Raw genomic sequence first — 18,206 nt, forward strand, 5'->3', positions numbered from 1 at the left:
AACACAAGCAGGCAGAGTGGGAGAGGGAGAAGCAGGCTTCCCGCCAAGCAGGAAGCCCGATGTGGGGCTTGATCCCAGGACCCTGGGATCACGACCCAAGCCAAAGGCAAATGCCTAATGATGAGCCACCCAAGCGCCCCCGATTACATCTTTTCTGTTCTTCTTCCCCACACTCCCTAAGTGCAGGTTAGGGAGTTTGTTCACCGTATCCTTAGTGAGCAATCCACTGTCATCAGCGTCTCTTCTGTGGGCTCATCCTCCAGGACACTAGTTATGTCCTCTCTCCCAAGCTCTAAATTTCAACCTGCCAGTAAGACACTTTGATGTCCAACCAGCACCTTAAACTTGATAGGTCCAAACTCATAACCTCCTTTCCAACCACACAAGCTCTTCCTTCTGTTCTCCTTCAAGACGCTAATGTACCTGAGACACACTCCATGGGAAACACTGATCTTCACCACTGTCTCCAAGCCCCTGTTGGAAGCCACAGGCCCCGAATGGCATCACTTACACTAACTTCCCAAACTGAAGCTTAACACTGAATCTAACTGCAATTTCAACCTCCCCCAGAAATGTAGTCTTAACTGGTTGGTCAGGAATTTTTGATCAGTGCCTGTCGGTCTGCCACGTGGGCCCTCTCTATCCCCCAAAGGAAGATAAGGTTATCTACATGAGAAGACCTCCAGCTTCTCTCCCCTTGCCTGGAATGTTTTGCTAGTAACTTCTTCCACCCCCTGCCCCCATAAAAACCTTCCATTCCATACAACTCCTCAGAGCTCCCCTCTACTTGCTGCCCAATTCATGAATCATTTAATAAAAACCAATTAGATCTTGTTTAAAATTTACTTAGTTGAACTGTGGTTAACAACCCCCCTACACACACACAGGATCCCCTCATCAATTCTCAAACTGTGTGATCCTCTTATGACAGGGTCTTTCCTTATTCTCATTCCCACTGCTAGTACCCTTGCTGACATCTGCATGTCAACCTTTCTCTACTACAACGGCCTCCCAATTGGTTCTCCACCAATTCCTCCCTTTTCTAATTTATTCTGCACATACTCCCAGATTAATCTTCATAAAGCACAGCTCTAGCATCCCCCTCCTCCACTCATTTCTGCCTAGTGAAATGTCTTTAGACAAACTACCTCCACTCCAGGCCCTTTACACCCTGCACACACCACATGCTCCATCCAAGCACAATTAACTACCCGTTGGCCCTGATTACATCCCACCCTTCCTTCTTCTCCCCCTTTGATCCTTGCCTTTTCACCTCCCTGCTCATGCTTCAAGCCCCATCTTAGAAGCCACCAAGACTCAAGGAAGGAAGGTCCTTCCTGATTCTCATCTGTAGCAGGCGGGAATAAAAAATGGGCCTCCCTGAAAATAAATTGATCCAAGAATCTGTGAATAATTACCTTACATGGCAAAAGGGTAAATATTCCCTCATAAGGCAGAGTGATTGAATTAAGAGTCCTGAAAGAAGGCGTATCCTGGATTATCCAGTTAGCCCCTAAATGCAATCACCTGTATCCTTCTAAGAGTGAGGCACAGAAATTTTGGACACACAGAGGAGAGGCAATGTGAGGACAGCATAGGCAGAGATGTGGCCATATGCCAAGGAATGCCAATAGTCCCCAGAAACCGGGAAGAGGCGAGGCATGGATTCTGCCCTAGAGACTCTGAAAGGAATGCAAGCCTGCCAACACTTTCATTTCAGCCTTCCAGCCTCCAGAAGTGAGAGAATAAATTTCTATTGTTTCAAACCACCCAGTTCCTGGTAATTTGTTAGAAGAGCCCCAGGAATCTAACAGACCATTCTTCCCACCAGCTTTATCTCCTACAAATAAAGTTCCCACAGGATGTAACTTATACCTCTCTCACACCATTTGTTGCCCATCTGTATTTATATTAAGATAGAACTTCCTGTAAGCTGATTTGATTTCAAGCTCATCAAAAGTAGGGACTGCATTATTCATCTTTGTTTATCTTGAATGTTCCTTGCCTTGAATCTGGTAAAAGCTAAATAACTGTCTTTTTAAAACTCATTGTTTTTTTGTTTTTTTGAGAGAGAAAGAGAGGGCGAGCACGCACAGGAGTAGTGGGGAAGGGCAGAGGCAGGGAAAGAGAATCTTTTTTTTTTTTTTTTTAAGATTTTTATTTATTTATTTATTTATTTGATAGACAGAGAAAGATCACAAATAGGCAGAAGGCAGGCAGAGAGAGGGGGAAGCAGGCTCCCCGCTGAGCAGAGAGCCCGATGTGGGGCTCGATCCCAGGACCCTGAGATCATGGCCTGAGCTGAAGGCAGAGGCTTAAACCACTGAGCCACCCAGGCGCCCCAGGAAAGAGAATCTTAAGTAGGCTCCACACTCAGTGCAGAACCAACCAGATGGGCCTCAATTTCATGACCCTGAGGTCAAAACCAGAGCTGAAATCAAGACTCTGACACTTAACTGACTGAGCCACCCAGGTGCCCCCAAATTCACTAAATTTTAATCAAAGTCATTAATGTTTTATCCACAAAGCCTAGAATAATGGTGTGCCAGCATTTGTGTGGGGAAGACCACCCCTAGAGCTACAGCTATACAAATCCAACTAATGACTAAAAGGGCTGCATTTTCAGCCTTTCCCAAAGGTTAAAATGACTGGGGCCAGGGAGGCTGGTGAGGGAGATCCCCCGGGGCACCCATAAAACCCAGAGTGGTCAAGAGCTCTACCTGCAAACAGTAACTTATGTTGCCAGGAATAATGAATAAGTGGGCAGAGTAAAACCTTTCAGAGCCCTAAATGGTTCAGTCCTGCCCTACAAAAAGGTAGAAGTCTCTGCATATTTCCCTTGAGTAATGAAAAATGCTCCAGAAAGATTAAGAACACATCTGTCCTTTGAGCCAATCAGATTCATTAGTGGAAGGGCTTCAAACAATTCAAAATGCTACCCCCATATTAAAACAAACAAACAAACAAACAAAAAACCTGCTTTGTTCTTCATAACATCACTACCACCTGAAATTATTACACATTTGACTCCCCCACTGGAACACAAAGTCCACGTGGAAGGGACTTCAGTTATTCACTGCTATATCCCCCTTTGCCTACAACACTGACTGATATATACAAGGTCCCCAATGCAGGTTTCTTCACAAAAGGAGGAAGAGAGAGAAGATGGCAGGTTAAGGAACAACTAAGGAGTTTTCCCCTTCTGAGTCTGTAGGTTAAAATGGCAAGCATAATTTCTCACATAGCCAGCCACTCTGCACAAAACAGCACCAGCTCACGGCATTCACACAGATTTGCTAATTCCGTAAGTGGAAAGAATGAGAAATTCCCAAGAACATTCTAAGGATGAGACATCAAACCTCCAGGATGAAGGTGGGTAGTAGAATAAGAAAATAATCTCCAGCAGCTGCTGGCTGCTTTTCTGTCCAGCAATCTTGCAAAAGGGAAATACCTGCTTCCTTCAGCTTGGACTTCCAGAAGCTAAGCCCCTGCCAAACTGGTTGTCACTCTATGCAAAGACAGACAGATGCATCAACCAAAAAACTTACTCACCATCTGTGTATCAAGCACAACTGCAGCAGCCCCTCTAGTCATCGCACTGTGGACAGGCTGGCTGTTGTCCCCACCCAACTCCATCTCAGCTGAGAAGTTGAGGTTTGATGAATAGAATAAGCTCTAACACCTCAGTCATCTAGTATTAAGAAAAACTCCACTAATCCACAGTGAAATTTCTAGATAACCAAAATGTACCTGCTTCATCAATTAAAAAAAAAAAAAGATTTCTTATAAATGTTCGGGGTTGCAAATCTTCTATCAAAAGATTATTATGCACCTCTGCAATGAGGACACTTATTTAACGACATCATCCTAGGTTTTCTTTGTTAAAAAAAAAAATTAAGCTGAGTAAAATTTAAATAAATAAATTTAAATAAATCTTAAATAAAGATTTTATTGGCCGTATCCAATGTTGCATGAATACAGCAGCATCCCATTTAGCAGACAGAAAGGAGCTCTGAGATGCTGTACAAAATGAAAGACTTTTATAGACAGAAGTGAGTAGGAATAAGGAAGTCATGCTAAGCCAAAGCAGACTGGCTACTTTGAAGTCATTTTCCTTTAGGGGATGACAAGGGTCTATCAGGCAGATTACTAACTAGTGCTGTCAGATAACTTTTGATTAGATTCCATTTCTGGGACAGCTGAAACTAATTAAGTCTCAGTTTGGTGATGTAAGGCTCAGCATGAGGGACTCCATTACAGGCCTGCTATCTTGTTTTCAGTGCCTGAAATCTCAATTGTTCTGCCTGGGCAGGACTCAGGCACTAATGAATGAAGATGCTATCTGCCCCAATAATATAGACTGTTGCTTCAGTGCTCAAATGTGAATTCCAGAAGATCCTCCCTCATTCTCAGGCCACTGCAGACCTGTCTTCAGAGTGTTTCCAAGCTGCCTCTCTCCCAGATAACTCTATCAAGGATGGACAATGCAGATGGCCCAGGCTCTTAGAACTAGGCCTGACCTAATAATGGATACAGCAAGTGAGCAATTCACTGTCCGAGAGGGTCCTCAGACTCGGTGCCCACTCAAGGGCTTCTAGAAATGGACAGTTAAACATCAGTCCCTGATGTTCCAGAGCCATTTACTCCAAGAGGTCCTGGCTTGGAGCAATAAGCTGTCAACCAGAAAGGCTTGAGATCAGCAGGACCAACAAGACACACAGCCTCCGTAGGCAGGTATTCTGAGGCCTGAGGAGACATCAGGTGAGAAGAAATCTATCTACAGGTATCTACACACAGAGAAAGAAATGTGAGTCATCATGCTTTGCAGCTGGTGACAGTGGGGAACTGTCTATACCTAGTCCAATTCACCTTCACACCTGCATGCCAACTATGCACCTGTAGAGTTTCATTCTATTAGGGGGATGCAGAGGATGAATACCATGAAAGGCTCCAAATCACACAACTTCCAAAATAATGAGCAAATGTATACTACTCATCGTCACAAATACATTCTCAGTACTTAAGAACTGTAATCCTAGAATTCACTAACGCTACATTCATTAATAATGAACATCAATCTTGCAAACACAAGTAAGAGGGAGTGGTGAACTAGACAAAAACAAACCAAAAAAAAAAAAGGGCTGCAACTGACTTTCCAAAGAAGCAAGTCTATCTCAAAAAGAAGAGTACCCCCAGAAGAATGGGGAAAGGGGGAAAGCAGTACTAGTTGTGTGATCTTAGAAGAGATCATGTCACCTCTGAGCCTCAGGTTTTTCATCCGTAAGACAGAAACAATTCCTATCTCAGGGGTATTGGTGTTTTTTGAGCTGTGGATTGAAACCTACTGGGTCTTAAAAATCAGTTCAGTGGATCACAACTAGCAAAAAATAAAATATGGTGCCAGGAGTCAGGCTAATTCTGAAAGGGGTAAACATCATGCTAACATAATGTGGTACTTCAGTACTAGAAATAAATACTGACATGCCAATATTTTCTTTTTGCTCTCCAACACTAATCACTACACTCAACAAATTCCTCCTGAAACCAGAAGCCTGGTTCTCACTGCCCAACCGGTTGCTAATCTTCACAGCTGACTTAGCACTACTCCACCGTCTGACAACCATATGTGCTAGGGACAAGCCAAGTGTGACAGTAACCAAGAGCTTCTGACCAAGTCGGCAGGAGGGTTGTGCTTTCCCGCTTTCTTGTCCCAGGGACAGTCGGTTTTGCCTCCCTCCCAGAAATCATCATGACCAATCGACACACATCCTTTAATGAATCTTGTGGGAGATATAGAACTCCAAGACCAGGAGCCCAACCCCAGAGACTTTATTTAATGATGAGAAAGCACCTAACCAGAATTTGAATAGTCAAGTCCCACAGAAGACTGGAAAAGGAAGGATGATGAAGAAATGGAGTGCAGGAGCAGAGAGGGTTCCACGAGAAGCTGGGGCTGAAGCGAACATAAGAATGTAAGGGCTCCAGGCCACACAGGCCTCACGTTGGTGAGGGCTCCAGGGCCCATGCTAAGATGTCCCTGCTTCCAGCATGCAGGCCCCAAAGAACTCTGGGGCCACCTCCTCTGTGGGAGGGCCACCCACCTCCTCTCTCCAAGACAGGTGCAGAGTAAGGCAAGTGCTCCCCGCCCCCCCACCGCCCCGCTGCCCTGTTGACTAACCGTGAGATGCTCACAGGTCTTCCTCTGTTACAGGCTCTTTGACCAACCCATGGAAGGAAATGACTAGGGAGACCAAGAGGTCAGAAAAACAGAATGGCTAAAGCAAAGAGCATCGAACTCAGGTTCAGCCTACCTGGGTTCAAATTCTGACTTGAAGTTCAGGCCTTTTTGCTCATCCCTGTAAAACAAGAGCCAATACTTCTGATCATCCAGGAAGCCTGCCTCTGGATGCATATACAAGTCACCAGCTGGTCATGGTATGACCATGACCTTATGACTGGGAATTGTAATCACATCACAGCCCTGCTCAACAGCGCCCCCTGGCCCTCACACACCTGCAGGGATCACTGCAACATGTCTGTGAAAAATCAGATCTTTCAGCTTCCTTAACTATGAGAAACAAAACAAAACAAAACTCTTACAAATCAATAAGATGTACCCACGTCCACATGAAAAAAAATCAGCAAGAGACAATTTGCCAAATACAATAACATGTACACTTATTTAACCTCACTAGTAATCCGTGTCATAAAAAATAAAATGGCCATAGAAGCCATTTTCTTACATCAGACTGAACAGATCAAAAGAACATTCATGGTGGACCAGGCTTGGAGAAAACCCATAAACTCATACAGTACTCACACAAATGTAAATTAGTACCACCTTTCTGAAAGGCAGTTTGGAAATATGTATTAAGAACCTTTAAATGGTTCACATCTCCTCTGATCTAGTCATTCCTTGGCAAGAAATATACCCAAAGTGAATATCTATAGAAATACTTCATTTACATGAGGATGTTCATCATGTCCTTATAAGAAGAAACAACTGGGGCGCCTGTGTGGCTCAGATGGTTAAGCATCTGCTTTTGACTCGGGTCTTGATCCCAGGGTCCTGGGATGGAACCCCATATTGGGCTCCCTGCTCAGCGGGGAGTAGGCTTCTCCCTCCCCCCCTGCTTCTACCCTTGCTCATGTGTGTTCTCGCTCTATCTTTCTCTCAAATAAATACAATCTTTAACAAAAAAAAAAAGAAGAAGAAGAAGAAGCAGCAGCAGCAGCAGCAACTTATATGATCTACTTAACAAAGATAGGGAAAAACACCAAGCAGCCATAGAAAAAAAGATAAGCAGGGCACAATAAAAATGTTATCAGCAGTTATATTCTAAGTAGTAAAATTAAAGGTAATTTAAATTTTTAAATATTTTCCAATCAGCCCCACATTTTCCACCAAACAAGTATTGTTTCTATACTTTGAAAAAGTGCCAAAGGATATATCTAAGCTTCTCAACTCCTCTGTGCTGGCTTCACCCTAAAACTTTCTGGCCTGGCCCTCAGGCCTTTCCACTGGGACCCCTGACTTATTCTTGGTCCATCTTTCCAGACACATTCCTGCTCCTTCAGCTCAGATGTCACCACCCCACAGGCACTTCCTCTGTCCTTGCCCCCAAGCCATGCTAAATAGGTCAGAATGATGAGCAAGCCCCAGTCCCACATGGAGGGAGGCAACAGGAGATTCTGCAAAGCAACCAAAACAACCAGCCCCTGAGGTCAGCTTCCCCAACCACACTATCTATCTAAACTCATCAAAGCTAAGAGACATTTGTGATGAATGAAGATGAAAATCTTCAGGAAATTTCCAGGAAAAAATTTTTCGTGGAAAATTTCCCTGGAAAAAAAAAGGGGCCCTGAAAAATCTCAGCTCATCTTGGTTTTCCACCCCCCCCCTTTGATCCCCTGGACACTAAAAGTCTTTGGTTTTCCAACTTCAAATAATGGCTCATTCTTATACTTTGGATTTTCTTTTATCTTATTAATACAGGATTTATTTGCCTTCCCTCTGTCAAACTCTGAGCTAACCACTTTCCTCTGGCTGCCTGGGGAGGCGTAAGAAAAGGAACATACAGGGTAGAGGAGAAACAGGAAAAAGATGGAGGCACAGGTCCTTCACATAGTGAAGAGGATGAGAAAGGCCACCATCAGGCCAAAGAGCCCCATGCCCTCCGAGAGGGCAAAGCCCAGAATGGCACAGGGGAAGAGCTGTTGCTTCAGAGACAGGTTCCTGACATGACCAATGATGAAATTCCCAAACACAGTCCCAGTTCCAGCCCCAGAGCCAGCCACGCCTACCACTGCAGCCCCAGCCCCCATGCACTTGGCAGCTGTGCCAATGTCCCTTGAAATGGCTCTGATTCAGCTGCGACTGGGAATAAGTGAAGTCAGGGGACACAGGGCTGCCAAGCTGCTGAGGCTCTTATCCGTCAGTGTTTCCGGTGCTTTTAGCACTGCTGTAGACATTAATCCATTCAAGGGCTAAGAAGTGCCCCTGACCAAGAAGGGGGCAGAGATGAACTTCGCACAGACCTACGTGTCCAGGGAATGAGGGGCTGTGGCAGGAGAGCTGCTCCCAATGCACAGAAGACAGGGAGCTCGTATACTGGATATTTTAAGACCAATGAGAAATGTTAAGAATTGTGTGTTAGAACACCAAACCTCGTAATGCAGATAATTCTTCCTGAGATCTAGGAAAGAGGATCTAACCACAGCTCCTAGGATTCAAGCAGGACCCTCTAGAATGTTAAGATATCACTTGTCTGATAAGCCTCTAGGAAAGGCTGATATCTCTGGAAGAAATGGTTCTTGGTCAGAAGTGCTCAATGTAGTATGTTTTCAACAGACCACTATGTGAAAATTAAAAATTCTCTGTACAGAGAATTCTGTGGAGCAGACAGAAGATAGAAATGGCAGCTGTTCAAGAGAAAACTGAGAGTCTGGCTGGCATCCCTGTGAGAAAACAAAGCCCATGTGGCCCTTGTTCTCCCAAATCTATAGGGGGTGATAGACGTCACCTCTAACACAGAACAGACCGGACTGCAGTAGGAGATTCTACTTAAAGTAGCCAGTGAAGGAGGTCTTCGGGCTTCTACTAACACCCCTCCTACTCAAAAAGTAGGGTGGGACACTACACACCGACAGTTGAGGGGAATACAGAGGATTTATGATTTATGCCTTCAGAGGGAAGCCCCTGGAAAAACTAGCTCAAGGGAATCAGAATGCATGCTGGCTGGTCAATCCCTCTGAGCCGCTTCTCAACTGATTATTTTTCCACCGATAACCTCTTATTTAGAAGACTATTATTATTTTGAAGACTGAATGTTATCAGTAACTGATTCATTCCGAAGAGAAGTGCCCCATCACACTAAGAATCTAACCACGGCATCTTTGTTAGGCCCTTCAGGTAGGAGCGCGGCCAGGACCTACACCACCCTCTTCTGACTCTTCCCTGATCTCCTACCCAGCATCCTCTCCTCCATCAGTCAACTCCAGTCGAACACAGGCACTTTCCATGATCAGTTGTCAGCTCTTGCCCTTCTTAATGTCAACAGCAGAAGCCCAGAATTCACAGGTGCTATCAATCAAGAGGAACCAGTTTATCCTTCACCCCAAACACGGAACAACAAAAGTGTTGCAAGTGACTGCTTCTAATGTAAGATGAGCTCGGTCTCTCAAAACTGAAAACTTCCTGTTGATGAAAGCAGTCAGGGCGCATGCCTTTTTTTTTTTTTTTTTAAAGATTTTATTTATTTATTTGCCAGAGACAGAGGGAGAGAGAGAGAGCGAGCGAGCACAGGCAGACAGAGAGGCAGGCAGAGGCAGAGGGAGAAGCAGGCTCCCCGCCGAGCAAGGAGCCCGATGTGGGACTCGATCCCAGGATCCTGGGATCATGACCTGAGCTGAAGGCAGCCGCTTAACCAACTGAGCCACCCAGGCGTCCCAGGGCGCATGCCTTTTGACCTCAATATCCCACTTAAATGAATGTCAATAAGCATAGTAAGGAATAAAACCATGTCCTTTTAGGCAGAAATAGTAAGGGACAGGGACCAACCACATATATGAGATTTCGAGAAATTTCTGGATAATAGTGTAGATTGAAGAACTAAGATGGAGGATATAAAACAAAGCGTAGCCAAGAGGATATACTTCAGAAAGGCTGAAAAAGATATACTTCAAAAAGGCTGAGAAAGGGCGCCTGGGTGGCTCAGTGGGTTAAGCCACTGTCTTCGGCTCAGGTCATGATCTCAGCATCCTGGGATCGAGTCCCGCATCGAGCTCTCTGCTCAGCAGGGAGCCTGCTTGCCTCTCTCTCTCTCTCTCTGCCTGCCTCTCTGTCTACTTGTAATCTCTCTCTCTGTCAAATAAATAAATAAATAAATTCTTTAAAAAAAAAAAAAAAGGCTGAGAAAGTAGCAGCCCTCTGCTACCCTGGAGGAGTTCCGGACTGAGATCTGACATATGGGATGATAGATGAGATTTAGGAGGTGTGGCTCCCCATCCGTTCAACCTAAAATGAAGCCTATCAAGCAACAGGCCCCATCTAAGCACACAGAGGTCTCAGACAAAGTCCCAGTCAGGAGAGAGGTGAGCCCAGACATTGCTGCTCATTCTCTCCTTATCCAAATGGAAAGAATTTGGACAAGTAAAATAAGATTTTACTTATTTGGGTTATCCTGCCCCGTTCATCCAGACCCTCTTCCACAACTGTCCTTGAAGGGGAGAGGGATGGAAGATAACCTTTAGTGCATGGTAACCAGACCCAATGAGACTACTGGACATCAAACTGCGATACAGACTCTAGGCTGCATACAAGGACTAGCAACTGGATGGGCTCGGTGCCGCCTGCCTTGAGAGGAAGCAGTTGTGTCCTGCAGACCAGAAGAAAAGACTGACTCAAGCCAGTACACCCTGCAACAGCCCCCCCCCCCCCAGTTAGTATTTTCCTGAGAAGACACATAGAGATTGTTAATATGCAAACTTCATACAGTGCACATGACCCTCAACGTGATGTTTTCAGTCAACATTTATTTAGAAACAAATATTTGTGTCTCAAAAACCCATCTGAAGGGTGCCTGGGTGGCTCAGTCATTAAGCATCTGCCTTCAGCTCAGGTCATGATCCCAGGGTCTTGGGATGGAGCCCTGCATACAGCTCCCTGCTCAGTGGGAAGTCGGCTTCTCCCTCTCCCACTCCCCCTGCTTGTGTTCCCTCTCTCGCTGTCTCTCTGTCAAATAAATAAGTAAAATCTTTACCATTTGACATTTTTTTTTTACAGACTTTATATTTTACTTCTTTATTTTTAGGGAGAAAGAAAGTGAAAAAGAGCACAGGGTGGGGGGAAGGCAGGGGAGAGGGAGAGGCAGAATCTCAAGCAGACTACAGACTCAGATTACAATCTGAGCCAAAATCAAGAGTGAGACACTTAACTGACTGACCCACACAGGCACCCACATTTTAGACTTTTAACAAAACAGTACATTGGGAAATTTTAGTTACATTCCAAATAACAGTAGCAGGAGGCCAGAATTAATAGATTTCAAAACATTAATCAAAATTCAAAAGGAATGTATGGTCTTCAGATTACTGGTATTTTGAGAGTGGTCACACTGACAACATATGCTTTGTGAATAAACAATAAGAGGCTTTCTTTTAGAAAAAAAAAAGAAAGAAAATGACCTGATGTCTTATAGTACCATATAAAGAAATTTTTAGTGTAGCAACCAGGGTGAAATAAAGCTATACTCTGTAGTTTCTTCATCCTAAAGCATGGTCTACAAGAAGATGAAAGCTTGCCAGTTTAGGAAGCTCTACTACAACCCCAAACAACACCCAGTCTGACGATCCACCCGATAATGGATCCCATTATTAGTGCGACCATATAAGGTGTCCTCCAAACTGAGACACTGCAAAGGAGAGTATCACCCACCTCATCCACATCCATGAGCAAAGACTGCTTCAACCCTTCTCTTCCTTGGTGAGTAATATAGTTCATTAAAGCTGCAGTTCTTGCCTTTTTTTTCAAGATTTTATTTATTTATTTGACAGAGAGAGTGCATGCACAAGCAGGTGGAGCAGCAAGTAGAGGAAGAAGAAGCAGACTCCTCTTCCAGCAGGGAGCTGGCTGCAGGACGAAATCTGGCTGCAGGACCCTGGGATCATGACCTGAGTGGAAGGCAGACACCTAACTGACTGAGCCACTCAGGCACCTCCCTCTCTACACTCATAATTATTGAGGACCTCAGTAGTTGCCTATGTAATTTATACCAATCAATAACTGCCATTATTAGATATTAAAACAGAAATTCCCAAAATACAGGAAAACAGTGTGGCATTTCCTCAATAAATTAAACAAAGAATTACCACATGACCCAGCAATTCCATTTTGGGGTCTATGTCCAAAAGAACTGAAAGCAGAGATCCCAACAGATATTTGTACACCCATGTTCACAGCAGCATTATTCACAATTTGGGTTGTTCGCACGTTGGGGCTACTGCGGAGAACACTGCTTTCAATATTCTAGAACTTGTCTTTTAGTGAACATTATGAACATTATGTACAAATTTCTATCAAGTAATCACCTGTGAATGTTCATAGGATTTGTGTATACATGGGTTTTATATTTTTTAAGATTTTACTTATTTGAGAGAGAAAGCATACACATGAGTCAGGTGGGGGAGAGCAGATGGAGAGGGAAAGAATCTCAAGCAGACTCCAAGCTTAGCACGGAACCCAGGCCAACATGGGGCTCGATCTCACAACCCTGAAATCATGACCTGAACCGAAACTAAGAGTTGGACACCCAACCGACTGAGACACCCAGATGCCCCTATACATAGGTGTCAGTAAATATTTGCCAAACAGTTTTCCAGAGTGGTTTTACCAATTTATACTCCCACAAACAGTACATGAACTCCACATACTTGTCATCCCTTAGTATCTTCAGTCCTCTTAATCTTAGCCATGCTGATGGGTGTGCAGTAGAATCTCATTGCTGTTTTAAATTGCACTTCCCAGGACACCTGGGTGGCTCAGTTGGTTGGACGACTGCCTTCGGCTCAGATCATGATCCCGGAGTCCTGGGATCGAGTCCCACATCGGGCTCCCAGCTCCATGGGGAGTCTGCTTCTCCCTCTGACCTTCTCCTCACTCATGCTCTCTCTTACTGTCTCTCTCTCAAATAAATAAATAAATAAAAATCTTTTAAAAAAATTTTTTTAAATGTTGTTAATTTGCACTTCCCTAACAACTAATGATGTTGGTCACACTTTCGTATATATATTTTTTTAAGATTTTATTTATTTATTTGTCAGAGAGAGAGCGAGCGAGAGCGAGCACAGGCAGACAGAGTGGAAGGCAGAGGCAGAGGGAGAAGCAGGCTCCCTGCGGAGCAAGGAGCCCGATGTGGGACTCGATCCCAGGACGCTGGGATCATGACCTGAGCCGAAGGCAGCTGCTTAACCAACTGAGCCACCCAGGTGTCCCACACTTTCGTATATTTATTGACCACCTGAAGAGTCCCATTTTTTTTTTTTTAAGATTTTATTTACTTATTCAACAGAGAGAGAGAGAATACAAGCAGAAGCAGGAGAGGGAGAAGCAGGCTTCCTGCCAAGCATGGAGCCCAATGTGGGGCTCAATCCCAGGATGCTGGGATCATGACCTGAGCTGAAGGCATATGCTTAACGACAGAGCTACCCAGGCACCCCATGAAGAGCCCCATTTAATTGAGTTGTCTTTTTTATATATTCATTTTGTAGGACTTCTTTACATAGATTCTGGATATGAGTCTAATGTCAAATGTATTTTTTATCTTCTCATTTGTAGACTTCCTTTTCATCTCTAGACCTCCTTTCCATCTCTAGACTTCCTTTTCATTTAGTTCTTAATTTTAATGTAGCTCTATTTACCATTTCTTTTATAAATGGTGTTTATTTTTTCTAATTAGGGGCTTTTAAATATCACTATACCTATACACCTATAAAAATTAACAATTCATTTATATTAAACCTCCAATATTCAAATTTACCCAAAATTTTCACATATTTTTCTTCTTCATAGCAATTTGGTTGAATCAGGACCCAAATAAGGTCCAGAAGTCATTAATATGCCTTATTATTTTAATGCATAGGCTTATCATATCTATTGCTCCCCCTTCTCTTAAAATGGGACACAATATCTCCTTGCCATGTATTTTCTAAAGTAACCAGGTCATTTGTCCAATGGTGTTTTTCAATGTGTTCTGTCCCTTGAATTTCCTGTAAACTAGCCCTTAGAACTAAAGTATTCATTAGGCTCTGGTATGATTTTTGGACAAGATTCCTCCTCTGATTTGTACTTCCATCAGGAGATACCCAATATCTGGTTGTCTGATGGTAGCAGCATTGATGGTTATGGTCTTGTTTATCAATTCAGTGGGGAGTTGAATATATTAATATTCTATCACTCTTTTTCCATTTGTTCTAGTAAAATAATCAACTATTTTGTTACTCTAAGGTATAGTTCCTATGGGAAAAGCATGATAGTGCCTCAGAACAACCTCATTCTAAGCCCCATTATTCAGAGGAGAAAACGGAAGCAAATTATTGGGGGGAACTCAGGTTATAAACCAAGCAATCCAAGAAGAACTCTGGGCTTGTAACTACTAGGCTCTAATGCCTCTTCTAAGAACAGGAAACATGTGAATACTCAGTATGTCTTTGTGGGGAAGGAGAGACCACAAAGATAGACACTCTCATACAGTTAGGGTGGCTACAAATTTACTACAGGAAGGAAATATATTAATTGTATCAAAAGCTTAGACAATGTACATCCCTTTTTAAATCAGCAGTTCTAAACATAGTACTTATCTAAGGATATGCATGTGCATAAAGGGCTTTTTGTGTTTTGTTTTATTTCAACAAGGGTACTTCCTGCAGCTTGCTTATAATAGCAAAAAAATTAAACAACTTAAAAGCCTGATTGGTTCAATAAGTTCAAGTACAGACACACAATGAAATGACATATAGACATTAAAAACGATGCTGGTTAAATGTTTATAGACTTGAACAATGTTCGGGGCATATTCTTAAGTTAAAAAATGAGTTATAAAACAGTAGTATTCAATACAAAGAAAGGCTATGCACCAAAATGTCAACAACAATGGTTCTCTCTCAATGGCAGGTTTGAGGTGACTTATTTTCTTTTTTGGTGCTTCTACAATGAATATCATTTATTTTCATCGTTTCTTTCACGGTAAGAAAAAGTTTGAAATAATGCTTATAAAGAACTTAACGAACCTTAACGGTGTGGGAAAATGCTTCTGGCAGCATAAAGAGGCAAGCTATCAGATCAGACATGGTAACTGCTATTATGACCGTGTGCAACCACATGCATTTGAACAATGGTTGTCTCCCTGCATTATGGGACTGCAGATGGGTTTCATACTCATATGTACACATCTCTGTGATTTCTACAATATATGCTGATGAAGTAATGAGACAGAGAAGAGCTAAAACAGATTTTGAGAAAATAAGATTTAAATAGGTAGAGGTAGGGAGAGGGGTGACAGAGAAAAAGCACAATTCAGGAAGTGGAAACAGCAAGAGCCTAGACTGATATCACAGGGCACCAAGCAAGTGGAGGGACTGGGTAAGAGAGAAGACTTTATAGTCTTTGACAGCCAGGACTCCTTTTTTCCCCTCTAATTATAGGGTGGTTTCAGAGCTGTCAGAGGATAGAAAGGATAGATGGACTAGAATTAGAAGTAATATACTAGAGCAACAGGTAAGGAATCCAGGTTAACCCCTGGTTAGAACCTGGATGGGGTGAGAGAGCAGAAGACACAGGAACCAATGGACTTAACCTACAGCAACTTAGAAATCTGATTCTACCTGCAGAGGAGACAGAAAGAGGGTCAATGTCTAGAAAAAAGGAAGTCAGATTTGAGATAGTCGCTGATTGAGGGATATGCACCAAGGAATGTTCTGGATGTCACTGAAACCACCAGGACCAGCAGGAAACAGATTGTGGGGTGAAGGCTCTGAGAATCACCTGCTGAGGAATCTGGGGTCAATGACAGAAATCCTCTCAACATTAGGGACCCAGGAGCAGAGAGTATTGTCAGTAAATCCCAAGTCTCACCAGATCTTTCAGCAGAGTCTTCATGGAGAAGCCCCAGGCTGGCCCTGCGGTGACCCTAATACAAAGGACTTGCTGACAAAAAGTAACAAAAGGACATCTGACTTTGGAAGGAGATATTGCATCCTGCACCAACAGTGGGCACTCACGAGCAATGAAACTTGGCTCAAAACGCTGCCTCTGCGGCACTCTGGGGAAGAGAAGGTGCAATTCACAGTGTACCCTTTGCACCTCTCTAATTTGGAACCATGCACTGCCGTCAAAAGGACACAATGAAGTTTAACTTCCTTAAAAAGGTCACTCAACTTAGTGGGCCTTATTGCCACCCCCACTGTTGGGGCAAATGGCGTGAGAACAAAGACCGGGGACTGGCGGGGAGCTGCCTAACGGATCCAGACTACCATCACTGGCACTGCACCACCATGCACAAGGCTTGGAAGGCAAGAGCTCTGCCCAAAGCCCGGGAGCAAATTTGTATTTTTCCAAGATGGCCCTGGAAAAATACTAATCAAGAGTCAGGGTCTCTACATCTTCTTCACAAACCAGAGGCAGTACAGCACATGAAAGGTTGTGCTTTCTCATGCCGAGCAGCCTCCAGCACGGGTCAGGAGAGTCAGGGAGGCTGTCACAGCATGGGGAACATGAAGCCGTGTGCAGGACAGGTACTCTGCAAGCCTAGTGAAAACGCAAATGAGTTCAATACAGTCCACCTGCATGGTTCCTAGAGCAGAGGGAAGAGCGTGCAAACCAGAAACACAGTAGCCCCCCATGTCTGCAGTTTTGCTCTCCCAGGGCTGTTACCAGGAGTCGGCCAAGGCCTGGAAGCAGGTGATCCTCCTGAGGTACTGTCAGGAGGTCAACAGTAGCCAACCTCTAAGTTACTATGCCTAAGTCACTGACCACACTTCATCTCATCACATGGGCATTTTATCATTTCACATCATTACAGGAAGGGCGAGTACAAAACAACATTTTGAGAGAGAGAACACATTCACATAACTTTTATTAGAGTATATGGTTGTAATTATTCTATTTCAATATTGTTGTTCATCTCTCACTGTGCTAATGTGCAAATTAAGCTTTATCGTAGGTATTTAAGTCTAGGAAAAAACACAGTAGATATAGGATTCGGTACTATCTGCAGTTGCAGGCATCCTCTGGGGTCTGGGAACATATCACCTGCAGATGGGGGGGGTACTGTATGGACGCTCACATTCTTTCAGTTTAAAGGATGATTATTTGCATCCTTTTGCAACTGGGAAATTAGTTACAAGATTCATTTTTTGTGCAGTTGTATTTCTTGAGATCAATGGAGAAAGAATGAAATATTTGGAGATTTGGAGCAAAAAGTGGTATAAAAAAAAAAATCCTGAACATTTTCTTCATGAACAGACACCAGCCCACCCTCAGAGCTAACAGAGACTGAATACAGCAGACACAGGATTCAGTGAATGTTCTGAGGAGAAGGTGTGTGTAATACTGAGTGACTGATTATTGCTGGAACAAACAGTTCTGATACTAAAAGTCATCATCCAGAAAGCAGCCTCATGTGCAGCTCAGTATGAGGAGCCCACCCCACACCAGGAGTTTCTTCCAAAGATATCCGAGCGGCTGCTCCCAGGGATGGACTTCAAAATATATAAACCACCAGGAACTGGGAAAACTGGGCCTAATCAACTTTTTCTGCCCATTTTTCCCCCTCAGGATCTCCACATTACTGATATATATATGAAAATATACACACACATATACTTTGAAAGACTCATTTTGCTACTGATACTAGCTATTTTGCTATTTTTCTGATTTTTATAGCCACATAAGAAAAATAGAAGCTCTTTGGGCATGCTTTTAAAGTCTGTAAATTAGGGGCACCTGGGTGGCTCAGTGGGTTAAGCCACTGCCTTTGGCTCAGGTCATGATCTCAGAGTCCTGGGATCGAGCCCCACATCGGGCTCTCTGCTCAGCGGGGGCCTGCTTCCCTCTCTCTCTCTGCCTGCCTTTCCGTCTACTTGTGGTTTCTCTCTGTCAAATAAATAAATAAAATCTTTAAAAAAAAATTAAAATTAAAATTAAAAAAAAA

The 18,206-nt window shown here is 43.5% G+C and overlaps 1 protein-coding gene and 1 pseudogene across 1 annotated transcript in view; both read right to left on the reverse strand.

Moving 5' to 3' along the window:
- The window catches only part of LOC132008116 (phosphatidate cytidylyltransferase 2), a 56,377-nt gene that overhangs the window by 32,270 nt on the left and 5,901 nt on the right, over positions 1-18,206 (reverse strand). The window lies entirely within an intron of this gene.
- Positions 8,122-9,522, reverse strand: LOC132008139 (ATP synthase F(0) complex subunit C2, mitochondrial-like; annotated as a pseudogene).

This window comes from Mustela nigripes, unplaced genomic scaffold, assembly GCF_022355385.1.
Source record: "Mustela nigripes isolate SB6536 unplaced genomic scaffold, MUSNIG.SB6536 HiC_scaffold_75, whole genome shotgun sequence".
NCBI lineage: Eukaryota > Metazoa > Chordata > Mammalia > Carnivora > Mustelidae > Mustela > Mustela nigripes.